This window comes from Geotrypetes seraphini, chromosome 12, assembly GCF_902459505.1.
Source record: "Geotrypetes seraphini chromosome 12, aGeoSer1.1, whole genome shotgun sequence".
In the NCBI taxonomy this organism is placed as follows: domain Eukaryota; kingdom Metazoa; phylum Chordata; class Amphibia; order Gymnophiona; family Dermophiidae; genus Geotrypetes; species Geotrypetes seraphini.
Genome location: NC_047095.1, coordinates 17,919,454 through 17,932,776, shown reverse-complemented (window position 1 = coordinate 17,932,776; position 13,323 = coordinate 17,919,454). Strand labels below are relative to the sequence as shown.

At 41.4% G+C, this 13,323-nt stretch overlaps 1 protein-coding gene across 3 annotated transcripts in view; it reads right to left on the bottom strand.

Annotated features, from left to right (window-relative positions):
* The window catches only part of DPYD (dihydropyrimidine dehydrogenase), a 1,270,977-nt gene that overhangs the window by 635,679 nt on the left and 621,975 nt on the right, over nt 1-13,323 (bottom strand). The window lies entirely within an intron of this gene.

Genomic DNA, 13,323 nt, shown 5'->3' with positions numbered 1-13,323 from the left:
AGCACTATCATTTATTTATTGTTTATTTAAAGCTTTTATACCGCTAACTAATGACTATGAATTCAGAGCGGTTTATAAGAGCAGCTTTGATGGACATATGAACATTAACTTCCGTAATGATGGTACAGTACATGATTTACAATATGTGAACTATAGACCAGGAGTAAACACTCCACTGCTGGAGTTATGACAAAAGAGCTTAGTAATGGTGTTACGTTCAGAATTAGATTGTTTCTGAGATGTCCATTATACATATAACACAGTATCAAATTTCAGTAACGTTGTGAGCAATTTCAATAGCGTTATCAGTATTCTCATGCTACTGCTGATTAATGCTCATGAGATTTCAGATCACCCCCCGAGAAGCATAACTTGCTGGGGTTCCATTCCTCATTCTTCTCAATATAGCAAAAGCTTAAATATTTCTTATAGATATGCTTGAATTTTATTATAATTTCATAATTTAAATAATTTAAGTTTTTAAATAAATAACTTAGCTTTTCAGCATTTCAGAACATTCTCCCCTTTACCAACGCATTTCGCTTTGTCTTTATCAAGGTCGGGGAAACTAAGTATAACTTTGTCTCATTTACTTTGCCTCCGGCATTCAAATCACATTCAAATCATTTACCATAGTCTATCCTTTCATTGACTCAACAATTTAAGAATACAATAACCATATATCTAATCATTTAGGTATGCAGTGGTTAACATCTGTATGCAGACATTTACACCAGTTGTAGGGCTGGCATAAGTGACTGTGCCTTGTGGGACAGATTCTGTAATTGGGTGCCTAAAAAGATAGACACCTAAAATTAGGCACCTATTTCATGTCAATCACACTTAAGCGCCTATTACAGTATCGTGCCTAACTAAAATGTAGGCACCTACAATGTAGGCCAGGGTTTTAAAAGCCTACATCATAGGTGCCTAAGTACTTTAGAGAATCACACCTAATGGTGCCTAAGTCCTTCTCGCCCCTAAACAGAAATACTTTGGAGTTAGACGCCTATCCAGCTGATTAACTGTTCCCCTTAACTGTATCCATGACATCTTGGTTTGCCTGTCTCGCCTTTTTAGATTGTAAGATCTTTTGAGCAGGGACTGTTTTTTTATTCTTTGTGACTCTGTACAGCGCTGATTGCGTCTGGTAGCGCTATAGAAATAATAGTAGTATATTATGCAGAATCATGCCTAAGATAGGCGCCTACCTCCCACTTAATTTTTTTTTTTAAATTATGAGCTTATTAAAGCTCATAATTGAAGCCAATATACTACCTTCATGATTTAAAAGCTAATTAGAAAAACTGGCACTAAACAATCATGTCTTTAGTGCTTTATGAAAACTAAAATAGCTTGTAATATTGCTTATAGTAGTTGGAAGCATATTCCACAGTGAGCGACCCAAGAAGCAAAAAGCTTGTCTCCTAGTTGAAGTCAGCTTGACCATTTGAAGTAAAGGAAGCTTATGAGGGGCCACTGAAAAGTTCTCAGCCCAACCAAGAAGAGAATGATGTGGAGTCATGAAATTTATAGGTTATTCCACATTTTTCTTGACAGTTTTCATTTCATATTATTGAAATGAAAGCGGGGGGGGGGGGTGCTGAAAAGTTTCCGGCCCACTCAAGAAACAAATGACGTGAATATGGTTCAATCAATGATCTGAAACAATGTCAAAACATTGAATTTTTTTTTTTTTTTCCCCAGCAAATTGGCACTTAATGAAATAACACTCTTCAGCTACAGTGGAAAAATAATGCTCATAGTTTAGGAAGGTGGTTGATTGGGCTGAGAACGTTTCAGCACCTCCTCGTAGACATTTATGTCCCCTGTTTTTCCTGTTCATAATTTGAATGTTTCAGTTTGTAAAATGGATACTCATAATATATATTTCCAGCACATGGATGTCCACCCCTTCCAAAACCTATGCCAAGCCCTGATCTTCAGCATGCTAGACTACTGCAATCTTATCTATCTTTCATGCCCCCCAGAAACTCTACAATAGATTTTGAATGATTCAGCACAAAGCAGCACACTTTAACTTCGGTGTAAGGAAAAACAACCATGTCACCCCTTACTACAAACAACTGCACCGGCTCCCCATCGAGGTTTGCTTATTGTTCAAACTGGGCTGCTTCAAGTCTAAGGCACTGTATGGCCTCCTACCCAACTACATGATGGAAACATTTGAGTTCACCTCTCCAGCCCACCTTTTGCATTCCAACTCCACTTTCTCTTATCCCTCCCTACAAGGAAGGCCTAAAAGAGCTTATGTCACAAAACTGCTATCCGGCCAAGCAGCTCACTTAAGCCGGGAGCTACTGCCCATCATAGGATCCTCTTCATCATACATGCATTTTAGACAAAGCTTAAAAACATACCTGTTCAATAAGTTTCTAGAAAAGCATTAAAGCCTGTGCTCTGAGTGTCACGCACGCTCTTCCCCCCAAACGACTGTAAATACTTTATGCACAGATACATCTAATACTTACCATGTATGAATTAACCATAATTATATCTGCTGCTGATCTTGTCTTGCTCCTAGTCTGTTTGTATTTGTACCCTCACCACTTGCGTATGGTCTATAGTTGATTCTTGTGAACCACATCAAACTTCATGGTATATTGTTGTATGCAAATAAATTTTTATGTTATGTAATATATGCACGATATATGTTATGTAATATATGCACGATATATGTTATGTAATATATGCACGATGGATGCCCATTTCTGATGTACTGACTTGGATGTCCTTTCTAAAATAACACAACATAACATAAAATTGGATTTCTAATCTGCATAACCATAGAGTTCTATGCGGTTTAACATAATTGAATGAGCTCAGAATTCTAGCTATCTAAAGATTTAGGGCTCCTTTTACGAAGGTGCGTTAGGGCCTTAACGTGCAGAATAGCGTGCACTAAAATGCCCTGCGTGCTAGCCGCTACTGCCTCCTCTTGAGCAGGTGGTAGTTTTTTTGGCTAGCGCGCGCCACAACGCACGCTAATCCAGTGCGTGCGCTAAAAACGCTAGCGCACCTTCGTAAATGGAGCCCTTAGTGACTAGCAGAATTTTTAATTGCCTTCTAAAATGTAAATAAGAATAGGAAGTCAATATCAAATACCGAAAGTCTTTATCAAAATGCTACTCAAATTTCAGATTCCTCTTTAGAAAAAGGCATATACTCATTTTCATTGAAGGACAGCCGAGATACAATATTTTGAAGGAGGGGATGATAGGAAGAAAATTAAGAAAAGAACGATAGGGATTAGATTAGATGAGGTGAAAAAAAAATAAGGTGAAACAAGTTCTTGTGAAGTTGTTCTATGTACTGAAAAATTTAGGAGCTCTCAAAGTAAAAGTTATGACACAAATGCAGATGGGAAGAGAAATTTCTACAATAAAAGCCTCATTTCCAGCAAACATTTACAAAGTACCGAAAAGGATAAACTCTGCAAGTAAATACTTTCAGACCGAACGACTCAACCAAATCTCTCAAATAAAAATGGCTTTATGCCCAGTCTTCACTTAGGCCTTGTATATAGTAAGTAAGGCAGGCACATCATGCTATAGCAAACATGAGATGGAAATTGTTCTGCTATCCATTCAAGGAAGACTTGACATGCATGTCATACCCTTAAATATCTTTTCTTACTACTACTCTGTTGATCACACACTGACTATATGCTATGCTTTATTCTGAGATGAGCTGGTTGAATTAGGAGCTGCTAGGAGCTTGAAAGAAAAACAAACTATAAGCGCATAAGCGCATAAATAATGATATGTTTCATTGATATGAAATGAAATGAAAAGTGTCAAGAAAAGCTTGGAACAACTTGTATGTTTCATGGCTCCACATCATTCTCTTCTTAGTTGGCCTGAAAACTGTTCAGGAGGTGAAGGGAAAGACAAAAATTAGGGAATGATAATGTTAAAAATAAAAGTGCATTTTTATATATGATTCATAAAATGGTCTGGAGGAATGACATGTAAATATGATAAAGAAAAGAGAATGCCTAAAATAACCAACTCCCACCCCCCAGCTATGGAACAGAAAGAACTATAGAAACACCAACACGCCCACTTGGGGGCTGAAGCAATAAATTGTGAAAGGCTTTGTGCAGAGTTTAGCACTGCTTATGTGCACACTTTTCTGCACTACTACCACTGCCCAGTGTTCAAATGTGTTTTACATGGGAGCAAATGGATGGTGTGACTAACATGAAAAAAGACCTGGCGAAGCTTGAAGAATGATCTGAAATTTGACAGCTAAAATTTAATGGGCCGAGGACTGAGGGCAAAAGGAGGGGGTGGGAGGGAGGGTGGAAGGGGAAGGGGAGCCAAGGGGGAAGGGTAGGCCAATCAGGGAGGAGGCAGAGGGATTAGCCACCCGGAGGAAGGTGGGGAGAGGAGGCCGGAAGAACAGTGTCAGAGGAAGGCGAGGCAGGACAGCACACCAGCCAGGCAAGAGCGGTTTTTTCCTCCCACCACTCCCTTATAGACATGTCGCAGCTATAGAAGCAGCGGGATCACAAAGGGAGGGGGGCAGGAGAAAGTACAGGGATACAGGGGGGGTACTAGAGAAAAGTTTGAACAGGCAGCATCATTGTGGAAGAGCTGGGAACAGCGAAAAAGGCATTTCTCCCTGCTTGCACGGCGGGGAGGCCTTGGAACACCTACATCAGAAAATGGACCCCATCCTTAAACGGGAGAAGGGGGGGTAGAAGTGGAAGGAACACTTGAACGGCACCTCTGGACATGTGGTGAAAATCAGGTGTTGATTTAAATGTTGAATTAAATGCTACAGGAGAATGTTCAAGTAATGTCTTGTAATGTTTATGTTTGCAACTTATAATGTATGGCATCTATGACTGCGGCCAATAATAAATCCAATTTTGTTGAAACAGTGGTGAGTCGGATATTTCACAGAAATGAGGCAGGGCCAAGAAGAGAGTGTTGAGTGCCCAATTTGATGCAAGGTCATGCATTTGGGCTGCAAAAAACAGAGGGAACAGTACAGTTTAGGGGGTGAAGAACTTATGTGCACCTGGCCAGAGGGAATGAAAAATGCCTGTACCTTGGTGTGATATACAGACCTCCCAGGCAACAGGAAAACAAAGACATGGAATTAATCGAAGACATAGAGAACATCACACTACGCGGGGACACAGTAGTGTTGGGAGACTTCAACATGCCCGATGCAGACTGGAACACACTCACCGCAAATACAGGTAGCAGTAAAAGAATATTAAACTCCATAAAGGGTGCACGTCTCAAGCAAATGGTGCTGGAACCCACCAGGGACCAGGTGATACTGGACCTGGTACTCACCAACGGGGATAGCGTCTCAGACGTCTCGGTGGGTGATACACTGGCCTCCAGCGACCATAATATGATATGGCTCAACCTCAGGAAAGGTTTCTCTAAGTCAACCACAGCAACAAGGGTTCTCAACTTTAGAGGCACGGACTTCAACCGCATGGGAGATTTTGTCCATCAGGAGCTATATAAACAAACAAAATCTGACAATTTAGAGGATATGTGGTCGTCTCTGAAGTCTATCCTACATGAAGCAACAAACCGATACATAAGAACAGTAAGTAAAAGCAGGAGAACCAAAAGACCCCGATGGTTCACTAAAGAAATTTCGGACCTAGTTAAGAAGAAAAAGGAAGCATTCATCACCTACAAACATTTAGGGTACCAGGGGACGAAAAAGGACTATCTAGACCGAGCTAAATCTGTCAAAAAAGAAGTCAGAGAGGCCAAACTCCGAATGGAAGAAGAGCTAGCACGGAATATTAAGAAAGGGGATAAATCTTTCTTTAGCTATATTAGTGACAGGAAAAGAAACAAAGTTGGGATAGAACGGCTGAAGCAATCGGACGGAAACTTTGCGGAATCAGATTCTGCCAAGGCAAACCTACTAAACGAATACTTCTGTTCAGTCTTCACCTGTGAAGCACCAGGAGCTGGTGCACAACTTCAGATGGGAGATAACCAGAAAGACCCGTTTCAGGATTTCGAGTTTACGTCCAGTAGCATCTACAACGAACTATCAAGACTCAAAGTAAACAAGGCCATGGGACCGGACAACCTACACCCCAGGGTGCTCAGGGAATTGTGCGAAGTCCTGGCGGAACCATTATCTGTGCTTTTCAATCTTTCCTTATGCACAGGAAGAGTCCCCTTGGACTGGAAAACAGCTAAAGTAGTCCCATTCCACAAAAAGGGCTGCAGGACAGAGATGGCAAACTACAGACCAGTGAGTCTCACATCTGTAGTGTGTAAACTCATGGAAACTCTGATTAAACGGAATCTTGACACAATCCTAAACGAGGATAACCTACGTGACCCCCCACCAACACGGGTTCACCCAGGGTAGATCATGCCAATCTAATCTGATTAGCTTTTTTGACTGGGTTACTAGACAACTGGATGCCGGAGAATCACTGGATGTGGTATATTTGGATTTCAGTAAAGCATTTGATAGCATCCCACACAGAAGGCTTTTGAAAAAGTTGATAACGATGGGGTTGGGAGACACTCTAACTACTTGGGCTGGGGATTGGCTGAGCGGTAGACTTCAAAGGGTGGTGGTGAACGGTACCCCATCCAAGGCGTCGGACGTGATCAGTGGGGTGCCGCAGGGCTCAGTCCTGGGCCCGATTCTATTCAATTTATTCATAAGAGATATGACGCAAGGACTTAAAGGAAGGGTTGCACTGTTCGCTGACGACGCCAAACTTTGCAACATAGTAGGCAAAAGCGTATTACCTGACAATATGACACATGATCTACTGCTGCTGGAAAGATGGTCAACTACTTGGCAGCTAGGCTTCAATGCTAAAAAATGCAAGATAATGCACCTGGGCAAGAGTAATCCGCGTAGAACTTATGTACTGAATGGAGAAACATTGGTTAAAACCACTGCAGAACGCGATCTAAGGGTGATTATTAGTGAGGATATGAAGGCTGCCAATCAAGTGGAGAAGGCTTCCTCCAGGGCAAGACAGATGATGGGTTGCATCCGCAGAGGTTTTGTCAGCAGAAGACCTGAAGTAATGATGCCGTTATACAGATCCATGGTGAGGCCTCACTTGGAGTACTGTGTTCAGTTCTGGAGACCACACTACCATAAGGACATACTGAGGATCGAGTCGGTTCAACGAATGGCGACAAAGATGGTCTTGGGGCTCAAGGATCTCATGTATGAAGAAAGACTAAAAAAGTTGCGGCTGTACTCACTTGAGGAAAGAAGAGAACAAGGAGACATGATTGAAACGTATAAGTACATCACGGGACGTATCGAGTCGGAAGATGATCTCTTCTGTCTCATAGGACCCTCGACCACCAGAGGGCATCCGCTGAAAATCAGGGAGGCGGATAATTGGAATGGGCAGACTTGGTGGGCTATAGCCCTTTTCTGCCGTCTTTTTCTATGTTTCTATGTTTCTAATAGAAGAGCGGGACTTGGGTGTGATTGTATGTGATGATCTTAAGGTGGCAAAACAGGTTGAAAAGAGGACAGCAAAAGCTAGAAAAAATGTTTGCCAGATCCTGTCCCTTTATACATTTTCTGTAATATTCCTTCATATGCTATTACCTGGTTTACAATGTTGGTTAACTATATCCTCACTAGTGGTTTCTTGACATCAGATATGGGACAAATTATACTCAACCCATTGATAAAAAATTCTGAATTAGATCCAACAATTGTTCTTAATTATCATTCTGTTGCAAACATACCATTGCTAACAAAGATTTTAGAATCTACTGGTTTCAAGACAATTATCAGAATATCTGGATTAATTTTCTATACTTCTTCCATTTCAATATGGATTTCGTCCAAATTATAGTACTGAAACCCTCCTCATTTCATTTGGTTGCAAAGGTTCAACATTTTTTGGTCCATGGCCGTTGTGCTATTTTGCTGCAGCTTTTGATGTTTCGGCAGCTGATGTCTCGGCAGCTGATGTCGTGGATCATTATATTCTTATACAACAGTTTTGAACTGGTTCAGCGGTTTCTTGAAACTACAATCATATCAAGTTCACACGGAGAATACATTTTCTACACCTTGGTCTTCTGTTTGTGGAGTACCTCAGGGCTCTCCATTGTCATCCATATTATTTAATATATATATGACAACACTGAAGTATTAGAAATTATCTATCTCAGAATCAATTTTTACGTATGCGGGTGATATTTTTATCCTACTTGAAATGGATCCATCATTGCCAAATTTAACAGCAGATATTAACTCTTGCATTTCAAGACTGGGCCTCCTTTGTGCGTATGAAGTTAAATGCCACTAAAACCAAAATGTTATGGTTTGGTCATGTTACACACAATCTACCTCCTTCCATAAGATTAAGTTCGCGTGATTCTTTAAAGATTGAATATTGATCTAGAATCCTGGGATTTGTTTTAGATTCCACTCTTTCTATGACAAACCAAATTAATAACATATCTAAAAAATGTTTTTTTTTAGTTTATGGATGCTAGGGAAAGTTTGCTGTCTTTTCCATCAACATCACTTTACTATAGTAGTTCAGGCTATAATATTGGCTTATCTGGACTATGCCAATTCCCTTTACATTGGTTTAAGTAAATGTAACTTGAAGAGGTAACTTATTCAGAACATGGCTGCCAAAATATTTTATGGCAAAAAATAAATATGATCATGTTACTCCACTGTTAAGGGCATTGCACTGGCTTCCAATATATTGGAGGGTTCAGGATAAGTGTGCGAATGTGATTTTTAAGAGTTTATTTGGGATTTTTTTCCCCATTTCCTCTTTCTTTTAATTCCTCTCGTCTTCAGTCTTCAAGGAATATACATAAATTTAAATTAATATTCCCCTCCATTAAAGGGATTCAAACTGTAGGTAGGCTTTCACATTCTTGGCATTTACTATGGTGAAAATCTGGAATGATCTTCCTCCAGTTATTAGAACTCTTTCTTCGCTGACTTGCTTTAGCAAAACTTTGAAAACGTATCTGTTTTCAAAATATCTTACTGATAACTGATAGAACTCCTTAGTCGACAACTCTATGTTGACATTCACTGACTCTCTCTCTCTCTTCTATTATTGTTTATCAATGTTCCTAAGATTACGTTTTGTTAATCGGTTTGAGTCCCTCTGGGAATGACCCGTATATAAGTCTAAAGATTAGATTAGATCAGAAGGATGCTAGGTTGCATAGGGAGATGTATGGCCAGTAGGAAAAAAAGAAGTATTAATGCCTGGTGAGACCTCATTTAGAATATTGTGTACAATTCTGGATGGAGTCGGTCCAGAGGAAGGCTACTAAAATGGTGTGTGGTCTTCATCATAAGGCATATGGGGACAGACTTAAAGATCTCAATCTGTATACTTTGGAGGAAAGGTGGGAGAGGGGAGATATGATAGAGACATTTAAATACCTATGTAATGTAAATGCGCATGAGTCGAGCCTCTTTCATTTGAAAGGAAACTCTGCAATGAGAGGGCATAGGATTAAGTTAAGAGGTGATAGATTCTGGAGTAATCTAAGAAAATACTTTTTTACAGAAAAGGTGGTAGATGCCTGGAACAGTCTCTCAGAAGAGGTGGTGGAGACAGAGACAGTGTCTGATTTCAAGAAAGCTTGGGATAGTCACATGGGATCTCTTGGGAAGAAATAATGGTTATTGCGGATGGGCAGACTGAATGGGCCATTTGACCTTTATCTGCCATCATGTTTCTATGTTTCTAAATACTGATGTCGACACTGGCACACATCTCATTTAACTCCCATGATACAGAAGGGACCTTTTTGCTAAATGGTATTAAGCTCTAACATTTTTAGTGCACAAGAAAATGCTTATTACAAAATGACCTGCATACTTTTTTTGTTTGTTTGTTTTAGTCTAAAACATGCAGAGTAAAATCTGGGCTTAACATACAGGAAAATTTAACATTAAAAAGCACTTTACCCAGATTTCAGAGCACTTTAGTAAAATATATTAGCTATAGCTCAAATAAAAGAAGTTTACAGATGACTTAAAGGCTGAGTGCAGACTGTTTTTTTATTTTTTTTTATTTCTCTTTCCTAACACTAGGGCTTTAATGTCATGTCTGAGGAGGAGTAAAAGGTTAGCTTCCTCTGTGATCAGCATTAGTGAGGATTTTATGCCTGTTTATTCTTACTGTGAAAGAAAAGTACCCACAAAGTTGTTGCAGCATGCCTACCTTCAGCTCCTTATTTTATTTTCCTAGTCACATCTTTTTATCATGTTTTAAAATTTGGTACCTTAAAACTAAAAAAGAATCAGTTATTACACTCCCTCTTTTACAGAACCATAGTGTGGTTTTTAGTGTCGGCCGTGGTGGTAACAGCTCTGACGCTCGAGCGGGGGGCAGGAAGACAGGCAGGGAGAGAGGGAACCCCAGCAGGGGAAGGGCAGGAAGGCAGGCAGCTGCAGCTTCTTTGGATGGGTGGCTACTTACATGCAGCTACTTACGTGCAGGGAGGGGCCATGAACTCGACACAAATGGAACGGAGGGGGCATGAACATGGGACACAGAAGGGAGGGAGGAAGGGGGCACTAACTTGGGACATAGGAGGGATGGAATAGAAAGGGAGAATTCTCTCTCCCTCAATAGCGATTAATTTGTCCTATTGATCACTTTCTCCTCAACAATGGTTTTCCTGTCCTATTAATTTTGTTTCTTCCACCCTCTTAAAGTCAATCAATTTGTACCTTTGCTTAATCTTGTAAACCGCATAGAACTTTACGGTATTGCGGTATATAAACTGTTATTATTATTATTAATAATTGTTGGGTATGAGTGTGTGAGTGAGACAGAGAGGGAAAGATGGTGGCACAAGGGGAAGGAAGAAAGAGGAAAATTGGTCATAGAGAGATGCATGGGAAAGAGAAGGATGAGAGAGAGAAATGTTGGATATGGTGGTGGTAGAGAGGGAACAGAGGGACAGATTGAAGGGAATTGCAAGAGGGAGTAATGTTGTACATAGTGACAGAGGGAGAGATGTGGCATGGTGCTGGAGAGGGGTGATAGCAGGAGAAATGGGCATGGGGCTGATGGGCAGTAGTGAAAAATGCTGCACATGATCTGGGGGATAAGAGAGAAAGAAATGTTGAAAGTGACAGAAGAGGGGGTAGGAGAGATGCCTGGATCTCTCAAGACAGATTGACAGTGAGAGAGAGAGAGACTTGTTGCCAATAGGCGTGAAGGAGAGAGGAAGAAAAGTTAGACTCATGGAGGGACAGAGAGAGATGTTGGTTGGGGAAGGGAATGAGGTCTGGAGGAGAGAAAGCGTCCAGGAGACAGAAAGTGTTGGACTTATGGAGAGAGAGTGAAGTATGGATGGGGGGGGGGGCAGAAAGGAGGGAAGGAGAAATGTCACACTCAGGGGAAGGGGGATAGGGCAGAGAGTAAAAAGTTGAACTTATGGAGGGAGAGAGAGAGAGATGTTGGTTGGGAGAGGGAATGAGGAGTGGAGGAGAGGAAGTGTGCAGGAGGCAGAGAGAAAGAGATGTTGGACTGGTAGAAAGGAGAGAGAAACATACACTCTGGATCTCTCCTTCTGTCTCTCTTTCCCCACTCTCTTTGCAGCACGGGACAGAATGAGAGAGAGGGGGAGATATGTTGCCAATGGAGGTAGAGGAGAGAGGAAGAAAAGCTGGACTCATGGATTGACAGAGAGAGATGTTGGTTGTGGAATGGAATGAGGTCTGAAGGAGAAGAAGCATGCAGGAGGCAGAAAGAAATACATATTGGATGCACAGTCAGAAGGAAGTGGAACCAGAGATTCATGAAATCACTAGACAGCAAAGGTAGGAAACATGATTTTATTTAGTGATTGAAATGTGTCAGTTTTGGGAATTTATATCTGCTGTCTATATTTTACACTATATTTGTCTATTTTTCTATAGTTGTTACTGAGGTGACATTGCAAATTTTAAAGTCATCTGCCTTGACCTCTGAAAAAAATGAATATAAATGATAATTAACATTTTCTCTGCGTACAGTGTGCTTTGTGTTTGTTTAATTTTGTGGCTGCCATTATGTATTAAGATTATATTGTGTGTATATGAAAAATGGATTGAAGAAATTACATTACAATTAGTACTATTATTATGGGGGTGGGGACAGGGGCGGAGCCTGGGCAGGTCTGGGGCAGAGTTTGGGCGGGGGTACTCGGTTAATATTTATTAGACTTAAGGGGTACTTGGCTTGAAGAAGTTGAGAAGCACTGCTATATTATACCTATTCAATACCTGAGATCCTATTTTGAAGACCCAATATTCAGATTCCTGGTTCAGTCGATTACTGCAACTCAGTATATCTTGCAGGAACTAAGAAAAACATCCTAAGAACGTGAATTATTCAGAACACGGCAATTAAACATATATACAATCAAAGGAAGTATGACCATATTACTCCACTGTATCGAGAGCTGCATTGGCTCCCAGTCGAAGCGTGCACTGTATGTAAGCTAGGCTGTTTCTATTATAAAGTCACTACTGGTCAAGCTCCACAATATTTGACCGCTTCATTCGTCTTTTCAACTCAGAAAAATCCAAGAAAAACTCACGCTTTATTTGTTTTCCCTTCAGTTAGTGCAGGGGTGTCAAAGTCCCTCCTCGAGGGCCAAAATCCGGTCAGGTCTTCAGGATTTCCCCAATGAATATGGATGAGATCTATTTGCATGCACTGCTTTCAATGTACCGTATTTTCATGCATATAACGCGCGCGTTATACACGATTTTTACAAACTGAGTATAACCATGCGCGTTATATTCGTGAGCGCGTTATCCCCTTTTTTTTTTAACATAGTTCCCCCCCCCCTGACATCTGATTCACCCCGCAGGACCACTCGCACTCCCACCCCGAAGGACCGCTCGCGCTCGAACACGCACTCGCACCCCCACTCCGAAGGACCGCTCGCACCCCCACAGCCTCCCCCCCCATCATGTAGAAGCTGCCTACCGTCGTCCTGCTGCTTCCTCTGCCGGCGGTCCTGCTCCTTCTCTTAGCCCTGCGTCTACGCTGCTTCCTCTTCCGGCAGTCCCGCCCTTTCTCTGACGTCATTGGGGAAATCCTGAAAACCTGACCGGATTCCGGCCCTCGAGGACCGGAGTTGCCCACCCCTGAGCTAGCCCTTTACACACCTTCGAGACCTCTAAGGCAGGAAAATCACTATCTGTGCCTTCACCAAAAGAAATTGTACCTCCCAGCAAGCCTTCTCAGGAGTAGCCCCCAAGCTCTGGAATTTACTCTCAGAAGGACCTCGTCTAATTCAGGGGTGTCAAAGTCCCTCCTCGAGG